The sequence below is a fragment of the Chroicocephalus ridibundus genome, chromosome 2 (genome assembly GCF_963924245.1).
Source record: "Chroicocephalus ridibundus chromosome 2, bChrRid1.1, whole genome shotgun sequence".
Taxonomy (NCBI): Eukaryota; Metazoa; Chordata; class Aves; order Charadriiformes; family Laridae; genus Chroicocephalus; species Chroicocephalus ridibundus.
Window position 1 is genome coordinate 115,322,614 of NC_086285.1, and position 18,893 is coordinate 115,341,506.

Sequence of the window (18,893 nt, forward strand, 5' to 3'; positions counted from 1 at the left end):
ACTGCATGTGTTTATTTCTAAGGAGGACAACTGTGTTAGCCCTTCCTTGCCCTCTCTTGCCAAGGGATTACCCATAAAGCAGTGATCTTTAATATTCGCTTCCAAGGAAAAAACTGTTCCCGGGATACAGTTTGCCCTGACTTGTGACACTTTACTAGGTCCATCTGACTTCAGGTTTCCCATAGACTGCATACCTGGTTTGTGGTGCTTTTTCCCCACTACAGAAGAGCAGACTTTCAGATCTGAGTATCTACAGTGGTGAGGATCTAATAGTTTGCTTGGTAGTCCGCCAGCTGAAGACGTTTATATGTGTGCAGTCCAGCAATCTTAAGGAAAACAAGTTGTCAGATCTTGTAACTCCTCCCATCGCATTTCCCAGAATTCTAGTTCCTTTAATCAGCCACTTTGTTTTACTGAGCATTAGACTTCCTAGATCCATAGGCAGGAAGAGGGAGTTTGTTGTCCTCTTCTGTTTAGATCACTGAAACCTGCAGTGAGCAACAGAAGCTGCACTGTTTGGGAGAATGACCCTCTCAGCGCTGAGCTGCTTTTGTGGCTCTTCTCTTGACTTCATAGGTTTCTTTATTTTCATGTATACACTTCCAGACAGCAGTCAAATTGAGAGATCCACAAAACAGAGATACCTGAGACACTAGAGGTGCAAGGACCCAGTGTGTCCTTGCATCAGCCTCAAGTTTAAAAAAATCAGCCTCATGCCATGCTTGTCTCTGGTAACTGGGTGAAAGGACACGAGGCTGCAAATTTCTGTTATTTCCTCAGCACTTGAAACACTGGGATGCCACCAAGTCAAGAGCTCTGTTTCATACAGAAACTCTTCCTTCTGACTGCTAAAGCTGGCTGCAAGGATCAGTGCCTGAGACAGGTGACAGCTTGCTCATCACTGCTCAGAGGAGGTGGAGGGATGAGATCAGGCATGTCTCAAGCCAGGCGCCAAGTGAAACTTTGCAGAAGGCACTGGGCTTCTACCTGACCAGGAATGTTCCTCCACCAGGTGGAGCAGCTAAACAAGTCCCTCCTTGCCCGGGGTTGTGTCGATTTTTTTTGTTTTAATTTAATTTAAATAATAAAAAAGAAACTCTTGGGTGCTTCACGTTCACTACCAGGCAGGTACTCTAACAAACGTGCTTGGAATTCAAGGTACATGACCTCAGAAAAAAACATTTTCTTCAAGGCCAAATTGGCACATCTGCTTCTGTAACTTGACTTGTGCCTTCAGCCTTTTCTCCTCTTCTATATAATGCAAAGAAACCCTGAAGTCTGCAAGTTAAATTTAACCTCCTCTGCTGTTTGTGGGGTTTTTTTTGCCTGCTCTTCTTTACACCACTTACTTATACTGTTGTCTCTCAAGGTCACCTTTTTCCTCAATCTGAAAAAAGTGCTTGAGAAAAAAATACTGGATCAGTTCTGTAGTCCCTGTTTTCATCTCTGTGTTCCAGAATTTATGAGGTAACATGCTTTTCCTTGATTTAGGTAAAAAACCCTGATATTGTCGCATCATTCTTTCTTTAAACAGTTGTCCCTGTACCTGCATTGTGTGTAGGATTGTAGAAACTACTGCTACGTTATGATTCTGAAGCTGCAAAAACTGTTGTACATCATATATACTAAATCCTTACTTCCTTGAAAAATCCCTTATTCTTAGAAATCAGATTATATAACTCTATCTGCCCTGGTAAGAACTAGGTTAACATCTATTTGGTCTGCTGGCAGGCTAGAGGATTCCCCCACACACACCCCGCCCTTTTAAATATCTACATCTTAGGCTACTGCCTTGATTATTTGGAAAGTTAAACATTAAACTAGGGAGCACAGTGAGAGACTGAGAATTAGGATCTTCGCCGAGGTAAGGGGACTGCATACAAAGCTGATGACATATAACTCCAGGATCTGCGTGACCTGTGATTTGGAGGTACAATAATAAGCAGTCCTTAACAGATTATGATGTCCGGATGCTAGCAGCTTTCAGTGTGCAGATGGTGATGCTGTCAGGAAATGTCAGCCTTCGGTCTCTAAATGCCTGTCACATTTCATTAGGGCGCACAGATGACTCTGTTCCCTCCACCGCTGAGGCTCGACAGCAGATAAAAAATGAGTTCTCCTGGTAATCGCCCCACTCCTTATTATTTTGTGATCCATTCATTTCACCCGAGTGTCGATATCTACAGAAGCAAAACGTGCTTTCGTGTATGAATTTTCACATTGTTGGTGACAACAAATGTGTCATCACTCAGGGAGATGCCAAATGTCCTGCAGAAGGGCAAAGAAACACGATTTCTTGTTCTCTAGAGGAACAATGCATCAGCCTAAGAATTCAGTGTATGTTTGCGGACACCTACGGGAGACAGACAACTGCTCTTTGTTTTGCAACTGTCACTTTGGGTATTAGACTGTACTATGTCTCTCCTGCTGTCATTTTGCCTCCACCTTGGACTGAAACTCCGACAGTGCAGACACAAGGAGAATAACAGGTGGTATAAAGGGACATGGGCAAGCCATGGTTTTGCCCTAGCAATGCAAGAGCATAGCTAAAACACCTAGTCCCTCCCCAGTCTTTCTGGCATGCAGTAATGGAGCAACAGCTGCAGTGATGGGTTCTGGGGACCATATAGTCTTCTGTGACGTGACCTTCCTGATCAAAGTATAGAAGGACCCCACCAGACCACCAACACAGAAAGGAACAGGAAAAAAGGCCAGAAGTGGGAAATGAAGACCCTTGAACACAACAGTCCAAACTCTGAGATGATGCTAGAGCTACAGGGATGGTCTGGGGAAATAATTTTCCTACATACTTTTCCTATAGATCTTTATATCTCTTATCATGTAAATCACTTCAGTATGTTTTTGCAGAGAACAATATTTTGGTGAAATGAAGCAGAGATTTGTTTTGGGGAAATAAATTACTTACCAATGGAAACTTGCCCAGCCCCGAGCAGGTCCTCACTGCTCGGTCTTTCTTGCCTGCTTTGAAGCCTTTACTAAAAAAAACCAAACAAAAAACACCACAAAACAACACAGTAATTTTAGTGTGAACACTCCGTGATAAAGGAAATCTAGTGCCTGTGCATGATAAGAGAAAGCCTGTGATATTATGTGACATGAAGCCCACAACGGCACATTTATGTCAGACTGTCAACACTGCTTTCATAGCCCAGTACAATTCTGTATCCAAAGTCTTGCACGCTACTCCTTGTTGTTTCTGGTTTGCTGACCAGGCTTTTGCATGTAAATGTATGTGAGAGACACAGGTTGATATTATGCTTTGTCTTTTTAAAAAGTCTTTCTCTTGCTGGTAACGGAAAACCGTTATCTTACCTGGAAACAAAGAAAACTTGTTCTGGCTGCAGCTGAAGGAAACCAAGGCACGAGGGAGCAGCTGCACTTTGTGTCCACATTTGGTACATTAATAGGTTCAAAAAACATTTGTAGCTTCATAAAACAAAGATTTCCAAGGGTGTTTTCTGGATGGTGTTAGAGCAGGAGTAGCTAATAAATATTCAGTAGGCTTTACTTTCAACAAACACCTTTCCTGTGTACTTATAAATGAAGTTCTTACAATCTTACTGTCATCCACAGTGGTCCTAAAACCTCACGTGAGCAGCTGCTGGTTTTACATATATTCTCAAATGCACCCCCTAGAGATAAATCAACGGTAGGGAGTCATTATTTTCTAGCAAGTGGCGTAAGGGATTCATATAAATCATCTCTTTTCACAGATCAGCTCTACCTGTCCCTCTGCAAAGAGGCAGCCTGCCAAGTTAGCCATTATGCATCACTCTGTACCCATCACAGCAAATCAAGAAGAAAAGCCGCAGGCCCCAGCTGAGGTTTAGGAATTGTAAGTGCTTATGTTTTAATTGTGTTAAAGGCACAGAATGTTTCTGTAAGAGCAGCACCTGGCGGACCACTGGCTCTAGCTCATTCCTGTTACGAAATCTGTAGTATGTCCATTTTTTAAAGTATTATTATTTGGGAAGTTTATGTATAAATCCATACTTTGAGATGTAGATTTTTTTTCCTAGAAGCTGAGAAAATCTTCGTCATGTTTGCCTTTATTTCTGAACCCGGTTGCAGTTAATGAATCCAAGCTCCCAAAAGTTCCTGGCAGGATTCTCACCATCTTGAAAGGAGCCTGGATTTCACCCAATTATGGTTCTAATACGGCTTCAAAGCTACTGCTGCTGCATGCACGTTATACAACTCGCAGGGCATATCTTGGCAACAAACCATATGCAACAATGCGCCATGAGCTCAGCTCAACCCGAGTTACCCATTTTTGTGAACGTCTGAGGCCAGTGGTGGAGTTTTCTTTGCCTGACTTCCTAAGAAAGCGAGGTTTATACGCTCACATTAGCTGTCTGTGTTTGTGCCTCCTGACAGCTTTTGTATCTGTTGGCCCATGGAACAAAACCTGACAGAAAGGTCTCGGGATGTGACACCCCTTCCCTGCATGGAGATGGAGCATCATGGGGAAAAATAATGGAAAGTCTTGATTTTGAGCGACGCTTTAAGGAAAAACATTTTCCCGGAGCCTATCTGAGATACACACTCTTTTAGTCTCAGATATATATAACTTGATTACTCTAGGTTTTATGTTATTATTTATAATAACTCTTGCTTCATTTTAAGACATTTCGGTACAGCTGGGTTTTCGGAGTTTTGGGTGGGTTTTTTAAGGTTTTAAATTCTTTACATAAATTACAGGAGCACTCTTTATTTGAGGCCTAAACAGCAATATTTGACAGATCTATGCTAAGCCAAAAGGAAAACACTCTCTTCATTGGTGCATTTGGCAAAGTACGGGAAATAACAAAATTCACACATTTTAAAAAAAAGGAGAGAAAAAAGAGTTCCTAAAACAAGGGAATTCATTCACTTTACACAATATTCTTCGTACAAACATGGTATACTCAACTTTTGTGAAGTTTCATACCTTCAATAATGCTTAAATTTTTGTAGGACATACACATGCATAAATCAGAAAAAGTAGATGGAATTAAACTCTGAATACAGGTCCTTTAATACCAAGGTACACAGCCAAATGAAATTTCCTTCCTTTCCTTCTTCTTTGCCATTATGTTTTTTTAGCCAAAAGGTACATTTATGACCAAATAAATTGTCATTTTTTATTTTTTTGCAGCTCACTCTGCAAAGAATGTATTACATTATAAGCCATAGCAAACAAGATCTGATTGCCCTTAGCGTTCAAACCGTATCGTAAGAAACTCCTCATACAATAAAAGAAATATTAGTATTATATATTTGTTCACTGGAGCTTTCTCTCAGTCCTTTTAATGCATAAAATAAAAGCTGCAGCGATTCAGTCGTCACCTGACACACAGACAGAAATCCCCAGAACATAGAAAACATGTTAAGGTCCTTTCAACTGCCAATACAAAATTAACCACTTGGTGAAGATATGCCTTAGCATTTCTGAACATTCAAGCGCAATATCACTTGCAGTCTGAAACACTTGAAAAATGATTGAAAATTCAAATGATGACAGCATATTTTCCCATGATAATGCTTTCCTGCATTATTAGCCACCAGTGTGACATTTGCCAAGGTTATATCACTGTAGTCAATCTCTACATTTGTAAATAATCCCAATTTCCCTTCACTGCAGTCTGAAAATATTCAGATGATGGAGAATTCTATTCTGCTAATGAGCAGCAATTCTTAGGGATATTCTAATAACTCTTAGGAGTATTTGATATTTCTGTGAATTGCGGCATCAGAGGAAAAACATGTCTTTCCCAAAGAAATCTTTGATTCCTTTCTACATAGAGATGCCAGCAATACAAAAAGATTTTATTTTACCAGGATATATAGCTCTGGTTGTGTGTGTATGCTAGAAAACAAGGCTATTTCATCAGTGGTTGCAGTCGTGCATTCCAAAAAAGGTCAGTATCTCAGGGGATTTTTGCCAAGTTTTCCATTTGGTTCCCCTTTAAAACATTGCTTTAACGTCAAAAGCAGCACCTTTCCATTTCCATTTCCATCACAGAGTCCTGCAGCTTCCTCAGCCATCCAGACAGCACTGCACGCTGCCGTGCCATGCCATTACACACCACAGAAACCCCCCTGAGCTGGCTCATGCATCTTTGTATGGCTGGTCGCTCTTCATAGGAGCTTCAGGGAGCTCTGGTGGTGGTGTCCCCCTAGAAACAGCTAGATTTCTTCAGAGGGTCTTTACTTCTTCACAGAACATTTGCAATAAAACATGCTGAACTCAGTGTATGGCAAAGACTTGTTGTTTTCAAAGCCAACTTTCAAGACATTTTCTTCTTTGTGTATTTTTTTTTTTTTAAGCAGGACTGTAACTGCTAAAACTGTGCCTGGGAAATACAATGCAACAGGCAACTTTTTATGGGATTGCGGTAATGATTTTTGTTTGAGTATTTTTGATTCAGTCAATACAAACTGAGATTTTTGAACTTTATTACAGGTTTTCCTAGGGGATTTGATTGTCAGGCTTTTTTTCTACACTGAATGTAAGGTCTAATCAACACTTACCTCAAACACAATAAAAGGCTTTCGCAAGAAAAAGGGGAAGATCAATTCATTCTAAGAGAAGAAGCAATGAACGGATTAAAACTGCAGGGAAAGGAAAAAGGAAAAAGACTTTAAATAGTAGACAAACTGCAGGTTTTCCAAGTTAGAGTGGAAGAGGCTGCTAGGAGGATTGCGGAGTGTCTCCATTCCTGGAGAACAGATGAAAGAAATGTGTGTCAAAAACAATTAGGTGTAACTGCTCCTGTCCCAAGATCATGAATGTGTTAGAAAAAACCTTCCCAGCAACCTTTCAGACATATTTTTTTAACGATTCTGTGATTATTTAGTGTTGTTGTATACTTTATACTCTGAGGGTGACCAATCACTGGCACAGGTTGCCCAGAGCGCTTGGGGAGTTTCCATCCTTGGAGATATTCAAATGCTGTCTGCACATGGTCCTGGGCAACTGGCTCTGGGTGGCCCTGCTTGAGCAGGGAGGATGGAGCAGTTGACCTCCAGAGGTACCTTCCAACCTCAGCCACTCTGTGATCCTGTGAAATTTGATTGATTCGTTCATATGAGATGTGAACAAAATAAAAATTATAGAAATAAAGGACTGTACTTGGAATAAGAGAGACATTACAACCAGCAGAAAACTGTTAAAGAGACCCTTGTGATAACCTCACTTCATGAGAGGCCTCAGTGTAAGCTCAGCTCCTACTGCATACTGAAAGCTTCCTTGGGCTGCAGGATAAAAGGTTTAATTGATTCAAGGGGAAGAACAGGCATTGGAGAAGAAATCCATTGAGGGGTACTAAATACAAAAATGCTTTGAGACCTATGGAAATTGGAGCTGAAAATGATCAGAGACTGGGAGAATATTCAAAAGCTCAGCTTTGCTTGCTTGGTTTTTACTCTTCCCTTGGTGTTTGCGCCTCAAGGCTAGGGGAAGTTCTCACCATAGCCTCTCCCCCATGCATGAGCCAGGGGAGGACTAGCCACCACCTCCCCCTGCCCAGGGAAAGCAAAGTCCAGATCATGGCCCAGGGAGGACCTTGGGTGCCACGACAGATGCCCATGCCAGAGAGTCAGGAGGTTTGTCACAGCTGGTGGTAGCAGATAAGTGTACATGCAGCCCTTGTGACTGCCCAAACTGTACATAAAGCATCCATCGGCAAGGAATCAATCACACATAGCTACTGATCCTCCACTCTGCAATTTAGATTATAAGTCACTGTTTAAGTCTTTTTTAAGCAGATGACATGACAGGTCAGTTATTGCAGTTGTTAATGTTTAGTGGTCTTATTTCAAAATCAGGTTGTCTGCCGCCACAAGTCTGTACTGTTCCCCTTCACTGATGTAGAGCAGAACCCTTTTAAATCAATCAATTATAAGAAGAATATTTTCCTGTGCCCTGTACTAAGGAAATGTATTCTAACTCAATGCAAATGAGATAAAAATATTAAAAAGAGATTTCCTGTTCCAGCCAAGGCTTTTGGGTTTCATTCAGTCTTACACTATGGTATTTTATGCTGAAGTACGGACTTTGTTTCAGGAAATGAATATATTCATAATCACAGAATTCAGAGGTAGAACTGAACAAGAAATAGAACAGAACTCATTTTGGTGTGTCTCCTCCTTAGCTGTACCAACGAAACTCCTTCTTTTGCTAAAGTTGTGTCTGTAGTCTATTAAGCGCAGGGTGCCTGACAGCTGCCACGTAAAACACAACTTTGCATGATGCGCTTGGAAATGGCTGATGGGGCACTGTCATGAGATGCCTGTGATTATCCAGAGTGAAAAATGGTAATCCCAGCAAGAGTCCCATCCTAAGGGGATGAGTGGTCCATGGGGATTGCAGAGGTGAGAAGACAAGAGCAGAAGGGCAGGCCTCAGCCAAAACTGGAGTCACAACACACACTTACCGCTCCCAGGTCGCTACCTCCAAAACGTGGAATGAAAACAGTCCCGTAGATGTGCACCACCAGTGGCCCAAAGATGAGATAAGAGAATGGCTGACCCAGGGAGGCCTTTCCCTCACCACCCAGCACTCTGCCTCGGAAAAGGAATAGACACAAATGAGAAGGGTGCTACAGAGGGCTGGGGTTGAAAAACTGCTATTACAAGGCCTGAAATAAAGTTCCTGAATTTAAATTCTTGCAAAGTAGGAAGAACTGAATGTTTTTCAGTGCAATTTTGGTCAAAATGCAGAAAAAATTTTATTAAAATGCACAGTTTATGCTGAATGTGTTTAATAAAAGCAGTGACCCAACTTTCTAGAGGAAAAGTCTTTACAAAAATTGTTGATATTCCCTTCAAAAAAACCCAAAACCCATGAGTTACAAGACAGAGCTAAAGCCCTGTGCAATGGGGTTATCGTTCTTAACACTGTTATTTTCTGGACACTGAGCCACATGTGAAGTCTTAGTAAGTATTTGCTTAGTATAACTATTAAAAGATGGTAGAGGATAGGAATCTTTTCAGAGAGTAAAAAATATTTTTGCAAACTTACCACAAGCTAGCACTACAAGTAAAAACTTTGAGATTATTTGAGTTACACACTTAGTAAGGACATTTCTTTAGTAGGGGATGTAAAAATCAAAACATGGTCAATTTTTTAACTGAGAAGGTATCACAAAAAAGAACAAAATTCACTCTTAATGAGTGGGCTAAAAATAACCAAGAACTAAACCTAAGAAAGGTCCAGCAACTACAGATGCATTTACCTGAATCATACAATATGTTTAATTTCACAATAGCATGGGCTCTGATGGAAAATATATAGTTTGTGTTAATGAAACTCATTTGAACACTAATGTGGAAGTAAATTATTTGTGTGATAATATAACCTATTTGTCATGTTGGTTATAATTTTCTCTGTAGTGGTTCCTCCCCCACCATGGGATGATTTATCTCAATTTCACTGTCATCCTCTTAATGAAGTTAGCCAAGATCCTCCAGTATTAAATTACAAAGAGCACAGGCCAACTGTTTGGAGCTCTAAGCTCTTTAAACTGGCAGTTCCTTCTTCGGGCAAATGTCTTTATTAAAGATTTATTTTGTCTGCCCTTTGAAACTAGTGCATTACCATCAATTTGAAAGTTTTCCTAAGGTTATTCCATGGCAAAAGAGGGCAAGTAGAATCAATCTCTGCTGCTGCAGAGCTGTTTCTTGTGATATCTGTATCAGGCAACCTTTAAAGAAATTGGATTGTAGTCAGGTTTCAGACACAGCCATATTTTTTTTTTTCAACATGACTGCAGTCTGGTTTATTTTAGAGCTGTTTAAAATGGGATAATTAGTGCACCAATTAAATGGATGGTGAAAGGCTGCTGCTGCCTGCTGCAGAGCACCCTGATCTGCCCCAGAAGGAGCCAGGGGTGCAGGATAGACATTCCCATGAAGCGGGGAATGTTAGCGCCTGGTTTGGTTGTCACACTTGACTGGCGCAGCTCTAACCAGGCTCCTGCTCTTCAGCTGCCTTGGGGATCCCTGAAGCTCTCTGCTTGAGCCTCGGCTGCCCTCACAGCCTCGACATTTTCTGAACCATTTCCCAGGCTGAAAATAGGGCTACAAACAAGGGTGTAAGATCACTGCTGCTATCCCATGTGCCTTCTTGATCTGGCAACTCCATCATCTCAGGTGTCTCATGTACCATTTTCAGCAGCCCAACTCAGTATTGTTCAGCCCAAACATTAAAAACTAACCATTTTTCTCAACATATAAATGATTTTTGAGGCTGCATGAGGCAACAGTTGAGGTTTTGAAAGGGGTATAGCTTCTCTGAGCACAACACCCACTTTAACTGGTCCTTTATCAGATCCCTAAATTTAAACTGTGCTGTGAACACCTTCCCCTGAGCTTTGAACATGTGAAGTTTTATTTTTTCTCCACTCACCCTCACTGTGTGTGTTTTTACAGTGTAATCTGGGGCCGTGCAAGCTCAGAACATTTTAGATCAGTAAAACTGCCCGGGTATCCTCAAACAGTTGCACAGTAATCCAGAGTTTCCTGCCTTTTGTCAGCAGGATAAGGCAGCCTCTGTGCAAGAGGCGCTGCTCCGAGGATCTCTTTAGCCTGCAAGAGGTGAGCAAGCCATCCCTCCAAATCAGCAATGCAGATGAGCTTTGTCTATTCTTCTCCTTGAACAAGCATATTATTCTGGGTACTGCAAAGAAAATGGCACTCAACCGATTTTCTTTTCCCCTTATTGCACTTCAAAGCAAGTGGTATTTTAGAGCTTCCTCCAAAAAAGAGAAACTCTGTATTTGACACAGGACAACTGACCATAAGAAACCACGCTTACGAGGTGATCCATCTCCCCATTTGGTACCGGTTAGGCAGGAATCACAAGCAAACTAATGTCTACTATTTCTGAAAAGCGCTCTATTTGATACTTTTATCTATTTTTTCCTATCCGGTACCTGAGCAGGGGAGAGGTAGTAGGCCAGCCAGCAGTTTCACGTGCATAGACCCAATGCAGGGGTGACCCAGGGGCTGTGGGTGGTATGGGCCAGCGGCAAAGGGGCACCTGTTGCGAGAGTGGAATGCACCTCACTCAAAAAAGAGAAGTGGTAATATGTTTTATTGAGGTAAAAATAATAATTTGACAGAGCTCAATAAATACAAGGGAATTTAACAAAATTTAACAGCGGTTTACCAAGGTTCAATAAGTTTGATGGCAAGGTTAACCTTATTAATTATTGCATGGAAGAAACGTGCAAAGGAAAATTGAGTTAGAATTGAGTTAGAAAGATTCACACACAGACTGGAGACACAAAAGGGTAAGGAAGACCCTCCTGTTGAGTCACGAGGTTCAGAGTGGACCCCTTTGCTTTCTAAACTCCTGGTGGAGCTTAGGTGCAGCCAGGTCTAATCTTAGTCTCAGGCTTGGGCAATGCTTTACGTCTAATGGAATTATCTATACAAAGTTTATAAAACTTAATATCTAATAGCTACATGGACTAGTAAGTGTGGACTTCTCAAAGATGAAATAATGTGATTTTTGAAGGACATACTAATAGATTTAAGTGTGTTTGGACATACCAATAGGTTTAAATTCCATTGTTAGGTATTACAAAGAAACAGCATGGGATGTCTGCATTTAAACTACTTCATCATCACTTAGTTTAGCTTCTCCTCAGTTTACATGAGAATTTGATTCAAAATTTGACTGTCTAGCAAGGAGAGAACGATCTTTTGCGATTCCTTGAGTACCTTTTCTACCTTCCTTTCTGAGGCTATTTCTTTTTTTCAGACCAATTCAGACACTGTCCCAGATGAAGTTATTTATAACAGTAATTGTCTCTGATATCTGCAAAGACCGTTCAACTGGCCCAGAAAGGATAGGAGTGGTAGAGTTGTCTCCTGCCTCTTTGACAGCTGCAGTCGTCTGCCACATATCTCCATCCCACCTTTGCCAGCCTGCTCCGAACACCCAGGGTGTTCCCTATGCCCTTGGTTACATTTCTGGGACCTGTCTCTTAAGGAAACCTTCATGTGGGCTGCAAAGCTAGAAGAGAGGCAGTAAAAAACTTTTTAACAGAAACCAGGAACAGGAATCCTCATCACCAGCCAAGGGTTCATTTATTTTACACAGGAAAAAAAGAAATCAACCAACTGCAACAGAATGAGATGGTACGTGCTCTTCAGCCCTGCAGGAATGTACCTCACTTTTGTCCTTCATCTACTGTTGTCATCTTAGATCAGAAACTAGTTGGATCCTTGCTAGCATAGAAAGCCAATGGGGGAAATGCAGATTTTCAGTGCTGTTTGGCGCACCTTTTCATCACTGTTAAAATAGAAGAACTGCTACATCACTTGACAAACAAAGAAGACTTGCAAGTTCTCTCAATATAAAATGAAATAATTTTGATGTTTGAGAATTATGTTCTAGTGCTTTTTGGGGTAACTACTCTGGAGGACAAATAATGAATTTGACATTTAGGCATATCGATGACAATTACTGTGTTCAGTTATTGAGACTGAGAAACCCCTTGTTGTTTTTTTACGGAGGACTAATAGCTTAATTAATATTCATTTCAAGTCAGAAGTAAGTACCCTGTTGGACGGTAGATCAATAGTGCCCATCACAATTTTTAATGAGAAACTGTGGATCATACATGCCACTCCCTGACATAGAACTGAGGATTTATAGCACAGAGAATACACGAGGATATTAAAGTCTTGCACAGTGAGCTGAGGACAGGGCATACTTACTCAAATGTTAATGAAGAATTTTCCACATCAACACACCTTTTCCACTTCTTGCCATTGCATATTGAAATGTCATAGGATATTTCAAATCATTATTTTCCTTTTGCATATTAATCACTATTCTGAATATTTATTTTTAATGTCTTCTGTAGATAAAAGAATCATAAATCTCCCAGCTGAAAATGTTTTCCAAACAGAACATTAAAATATTTAGATGATTTTGACACCATTGGGACAACTCTGCTGAATGATCCTCTTTCCTAATCTTGATCTATGACTCACACTGAGGATGAGCGGGAAAGAGGTTTTTTTCTTCTTCTTCTTGGAAACCCAAAAAGCTGGATTGCTAAAAGCATGTGGGAAGAAGGACAGGGGCTTCGGTAATAAGGATGAAGGAGCCTGCCCTGCAGTTAGTGAGAATTATATGCCCAAGTGAGTGGTAAATATCATAACAGGAAAAAATTGTCCTCAGGCACAAAGTTGGCAGGAGCGTAGTCAATAAACAGATCAATGAACTTGCACTATTTCTAGTAGAAGCTGAGTCCCTCCAGAAGTGGTGAGACATTTGAGCAGTTGTTTCATCTATATAGCATATTTTGAAGAGTGGGAACCTGCATTTCTGTGACTTTCGCAGGGTGCCAATGGAGTCTCTATGTGACCCTGAGAAGTAAAATAACATCACCCAAAACATAGGCCAGCAGAAGGACTTCTCAGAAATTATCTAAGGGCTTATTGTTGGAGGGAAAAATTGTGGAGCAACGAGGTACTGTAAAACCAGAAAGTGAAAATTATTCTGAAAGCACAATGCTAATGGGAGCTGGCTTCAGAGTTGGAATCTTATGGTTGATGTACAAAAAAAAGTATTTTCCTTGAATGCCGGCATCTGGACAAATCTCCCTCAAGTGGATTCTCCAGTGTCCAGTAACGTACAAGTTCCAACTGCAGACCCTCCCTGAATGGTCTACGCAGACAGCTATTTTCACAAAGCTTTGCAAGAGCTTAATTTCTCTGAGGTCACTAGACCTTTGTCAAACCTGTATGAAAACAGACAAGTCTCAGCAGACTTCATGTTCCCACTTCTGTTGATCTGAAGGATCTCTAGCCATGTATTTAGAAAAGCCTTAATTTGAACTTTTCTTTTAAATTGACTGCCTAATGTTCTCTGGTAACAGAATTTCTTCATCTCCCTTGTGACTCTGCTAGTAATGTCATTTATCAATGGACATTTTGAGAGCCTGTATTTTGTCTACCTTGTGACATTTTAATGTGGCCTGAGAGTCACAAAATTTTGACCAGGCATCCTCTGAAAATCAGGGCCTTGGAGAGATGGCAAATCAAACACTCAGAATCAGGCATCACTTTTGAAATCTTGGTTTATGCTCATATCAAAATAAAAAAAAAAAGGGAAGGGGGGTAATGGTAAAGCCTGTTGGGTAGGAAAAATGCCTACGTTTAAGAGTGGTAGGATCTAGACTGTAGTAGTTGCCTTCAGGTACAACCCACATGTAGACGTTTTGGGGTGCTGTACGGCACAGTCTAAGCACGGACAGGCTCCAGCTGAGGTTTTTTTGGAGCCAATGATTGCCTACAGCATCTCTAAGAAACAGGTCTGTTTCTAGGTACTTGAATAGCCAGATCAGTGTCTACTATAAACTTCCAATTTTAAAACATTAAGCTATATTGCATGATAGGGACTGAAAAGACTTCTGGTTCCAGCTGAGTTGTTTAAACACAAAAATAAGTGACGGTTTCCAAGTCCTGATTGTCTCAGGCATCTCTCACCCTGACATAGTATGGATAAATATTACTCATGAAAACAAAGATTAGGGTACAGTTAAATATTAACAGCCATCTGTGTTCTACTGCTTTCAGGTCAAAACAACAAGAGCACAGTCTTATTCCTTGGCTTCAAGAATGAAGGACAGCGACTGCTGAAACTCTTTATGCGTGGTTAAGGTGGGGAATCCTACATCACAGATTCATGAGAAGATTTAGGTTAAAAATAGTGAAATGTTATGCAAAGCCCTTCTGAATGGTCAGAGCGAAGCATCTAGACAAAGTAGCGTTCAGAGTCATAAAACCATCACTGTATGTTTGGTGTCCCAGGGCCTGCAGGCTTGGGACAGCACAAATGCTTCAGACAGAAACATGGAGTAGAGTTCATAGCGCATTTGGGTGTTGCTCAGCACGGGGGAAATAATGTGTGCTACCAATGCTTCCGTGCATTTCTTTGCAATGTATCGTCAAGTTACCTCTGGTGAAGGCTGCAGGCTGGGGTTTCGGGTCAAGCCATTCCGCAATGCCATCTTGAGGTGGTGATTTCCTTTCGAGTAGGGAGCTTCAAGAGACAGGGTCAGGGATTATATTGTGTGTCGTGTGTCCCCCCACACACACTCCCTCCGACCATGTTCCTGCTCACATTGCACTCACTTTGTTGACCAGAGAGTTGCAAGCCTTTAACATGGTGGCCCAAGGGAAAAAAACACAACAGTTTGGCTGATGGCAGAGAGACACATTTCTTTAACTGAGCAGCTCATAAACCAGCCTCAGGTGATTCCCTGATGACTACTATCACCAAATTATATAGGCTGCAAGGAATTTATGCTCTTTCTGTCCCACTAAACTATTAACCTTACTCATGTGACTGGTCATCACTAAATGCTGGGAATCCTTAAGGATTACTTTGGAAAAAAGGTTCAGGTGCAAAACAACTTTTTATTTTGAACTGGTGTCATGGGGGATCACAGAGGAGAGAACAAAAGGAAAAGCGTAAGGTTAGTTTTACAGACTGAAATATAGTAGGATTTTCATTTAAATTAGCTGAAGAAATAGAAGAAATGCTTATAGAGCTGGAGGAATAAAGGGTATAAGGGTTAGAGACAAAAGAACTATTCAGACAAATAGCTACACCTGTAATACTGTGTAGTTATTAAAAAAAAATTGCTGCCAGTAAGACTTAGCATTATCTTTTGTGCCAAGATAGTGAAAGCTGTTCATTTTTGTCTTAAAGTACGATATGAGTGAAAATGGTCCAGTAAAAAGGAATTTCATTAATGCTTTGAGGACAAATGTGGCATCAGGCATCAGCAGCTTCCTCCAGAGACCAGAGACAGGCTTTCAAGGACAGTGACAAGAGAAATTCCAGTGAACTCTTGACCAGAACTGCAAAAGAAATATGTGACCTTTGTGATTATATTAATTAAACTGGTATTTTTTTTCGTATAACAACACAATGGCAAGTCCTTCAGCTTTCCTTTGTTGTCCCAGAGGGAAGTTGCTGTGTCCACAGAGAAAGAAGAAAAGAGCATCTCTCCAAGTAACTTTGGTCAAATCTGACAGTGAATGAATTTGCAAGATGTGACATGTCACATGAAGTTTTCACCCAGTATTTAATTAGAAACCAAAGTTATGGTCTAGCTGTTACACAGAAATAACATCCTAATTAATTTAAAAGCTTAATTGAAAATCACTTCAAAGGATTCTAGTCCTTCTCCAACTATTTCAAGAGACTGTGTCTGGTTAAAAATGTCCAGTATCTTTTTTCATAATCCCATGCGTCCCAAACCTGATCATAGTTTTACTACTAAATCAGTGGGGACAGAAATAAACCTCTTGGATAAAAATTCCCCTTAAGGTTTTATGGGTTACCGATTATATAAATACCAAGGCCATTCAACTGTGTGTTTAAAAGAAAGAATAAATCTTTGCTGATTTCTCTGTAGCAAGCTAGTGAGCACATTTAACTTTCATTAAGGAGAGGTATGCTGTGCAAGCAAGGCTGACACCGGTTATTTACTGCTTATTAAACACAAAGTTGGTCCAGCTCACTTTATTTTGAAACTTGATTTTGGTGTTTGGACCTTTCTGCTTCACTTTGCCCTTCCTTGGTGAGGTGTCAGGGTGCGCCCCCTGCCCCCCCCCCAGCGAATCTCTTTGGGCTGGGTACAGGCACATTGACTATGCTCTGCGGGTGTTTTTGGGCAGCCCAGCTAAGAAGGGTCATTGCTGAGGCTGTATGAGAGATGTTGAAAGAACTGATGTTTGCAACACCATTTCTGGGAAATAACTCTCCAAGAGTTGCTTAGCTGTAGTTTTTTTGGACTCAGTTTGGGAAATGACAGCACTGAATGATTCAAGTCCCACAAACTTGAGTAGGCTCTGAGAAGGTGCTGACAATAAGACACCCCTCCCAGAAGAAAGCAATGGGAAGGGGACAGCCAGTTAGGAGGGCAGAAGCTATTCCACAAAATCTCAGAATAGTTGAAGTTGGAAGAATTCGTCTGCAAATCATCTCGCATTTGTATCAACAAAAGGTTGTAGGCTGTTCCTGCTCTAGCATGGAAATCCTCATAAGCGTCTGTTGAAGAGCAATTTCCTACAGTGAACCTGAGAGGCATTTCAGAAACCTTTCTCGTAAGGGGAAGGGCTGAGGCCAAGTGGCTTTAAGTAACTGTGTCTCATAACGCTGTTGAAAAAAACATGCTTAACTTGCACAGGAAACAAACTGACAGAGAATCTGTCAAAATAGGTCAACTGTTGGATGCATTTTAATTCCTGCTTAACTTTTTTTTTTTCCCCTCTTTCATTTCCCTTGACGTGCATCTCAAGGTGTAGAAAGTCCAGATGAAACGCAGAGAGCTGAAGCCCGCCGAGCTCTGTGCAGCCAGGTCTGCCGATGTGTTTGCTGTCACCCAGCTTCATGCCCCAGCTTCCACAGGCACTACTGACAAAACAGAAGTATACCACCTGTTCCCTACTCTGGTGGGGTTTTCCCTCTTTCAGAAATGGATCTTTTACAGCCACTTGTTGGAGTCTGTACTGGAAAAACAAGAAACGCTTGTTCAGGGACAAAGTCGTAACTTTGCACATTTAATTTCTTTGGATGTGATAAGATAAAAGTCACATAATGCTCCACAGACCAAGGAATTCCCACTACTTGAAAAACACAGGTACCAAATTGGATTTCCACTTTCCAACACAAACCTTTTTGTGTCATGTAACCCCACCTCTACTTCTGGAAGAGGAAAAATCCGGCTCCACGTGAAAACCTGCCCACGGGGCATAAATCCATATCCAGCTCCCCCCAGACAAGTATTTCCCCGCCGAAACGATGCGCCGCATCCCTCCGGTGATAAACACGAGAGACCCGGCCCGAGGGGGAAGGAGAGGAGACAAACGCCCCAAGGAAGTGCTCAACCTGAATAATTCACCGGGTTAAAAATGCGAGGCGATGTACGTATTTAATAAATTGTATTTATATTAATTATCTGAAGGGAAACGAGTAGGTGTTGGGCGTGCTGCGGGGCGGGGAGGACGGGGCGGCCGGCGGTGCGATAGCGCCACCTGGCGGCACGCCGCACCCACCGCCGCCGGGCCGGCTCCGCGCCCCTCCGCCGCCGCGCCAGCTCCGCGCCCTCCCGCGGGGGAAGCCCCGCTCCTCCGGCCGGGCCGGAGCCTGCTGCCAGCGCACGCCTTTGCTGAGCGGGGTTTAGTCGTCCGGGCCGAGCACGGCACTGTCGGTAGGACTTTTTACAAGGGCACGTAGCGATAGGACTAGGGGTAATGGCTTCAAATTGGGAGTGGGTAGTTTAGACTAAATGTTAAGGAAGAGTTTTCCGCTATAAGGGTGGTGAGACACTGGCACAGGTTGCCCAGGGAAGTTGTGGATGCCCCATCCCTGGAAGTGTTCAAGGCCAGGCTGGATGGGGCTTTGAGCAGCCTGGTCTAGTGGGAGGTGTCCCTGCCCATGGCAGGGGGGTTGGAACTAGGTGATCTTTAAGGTCCCTTCCAACCCAAACCATTCCATGATTCTATGACAGGAGCTAAAGCAAGCCCTATAGCTCATTTGCTGTTAATGAAATTATATTTGTTTACAGCGGCAAACCAACGGTGTAATGAAAGCATACAACTCATCCACAAAAGATACTTTGGTTTCAATTTTTGTTATTATTCTGTTTCTTTGAAGATTTAACCTTCACTTTCCTAAATACTCAATGTTTTCACCCCAAGCTGCTATCCTTGTTAGGGCTGTTACTGTTTTGATGAGAAGCCACCCAGTGGGAAAAAGTTGTTTATATAGCTAAAAAAGTTGTTTATATAGCTGTATATTTGTTTGGTTTAGGGTTGTTTTGTTGTTGTTTTGTTGTTGTGTGTGCTTGTTTGGG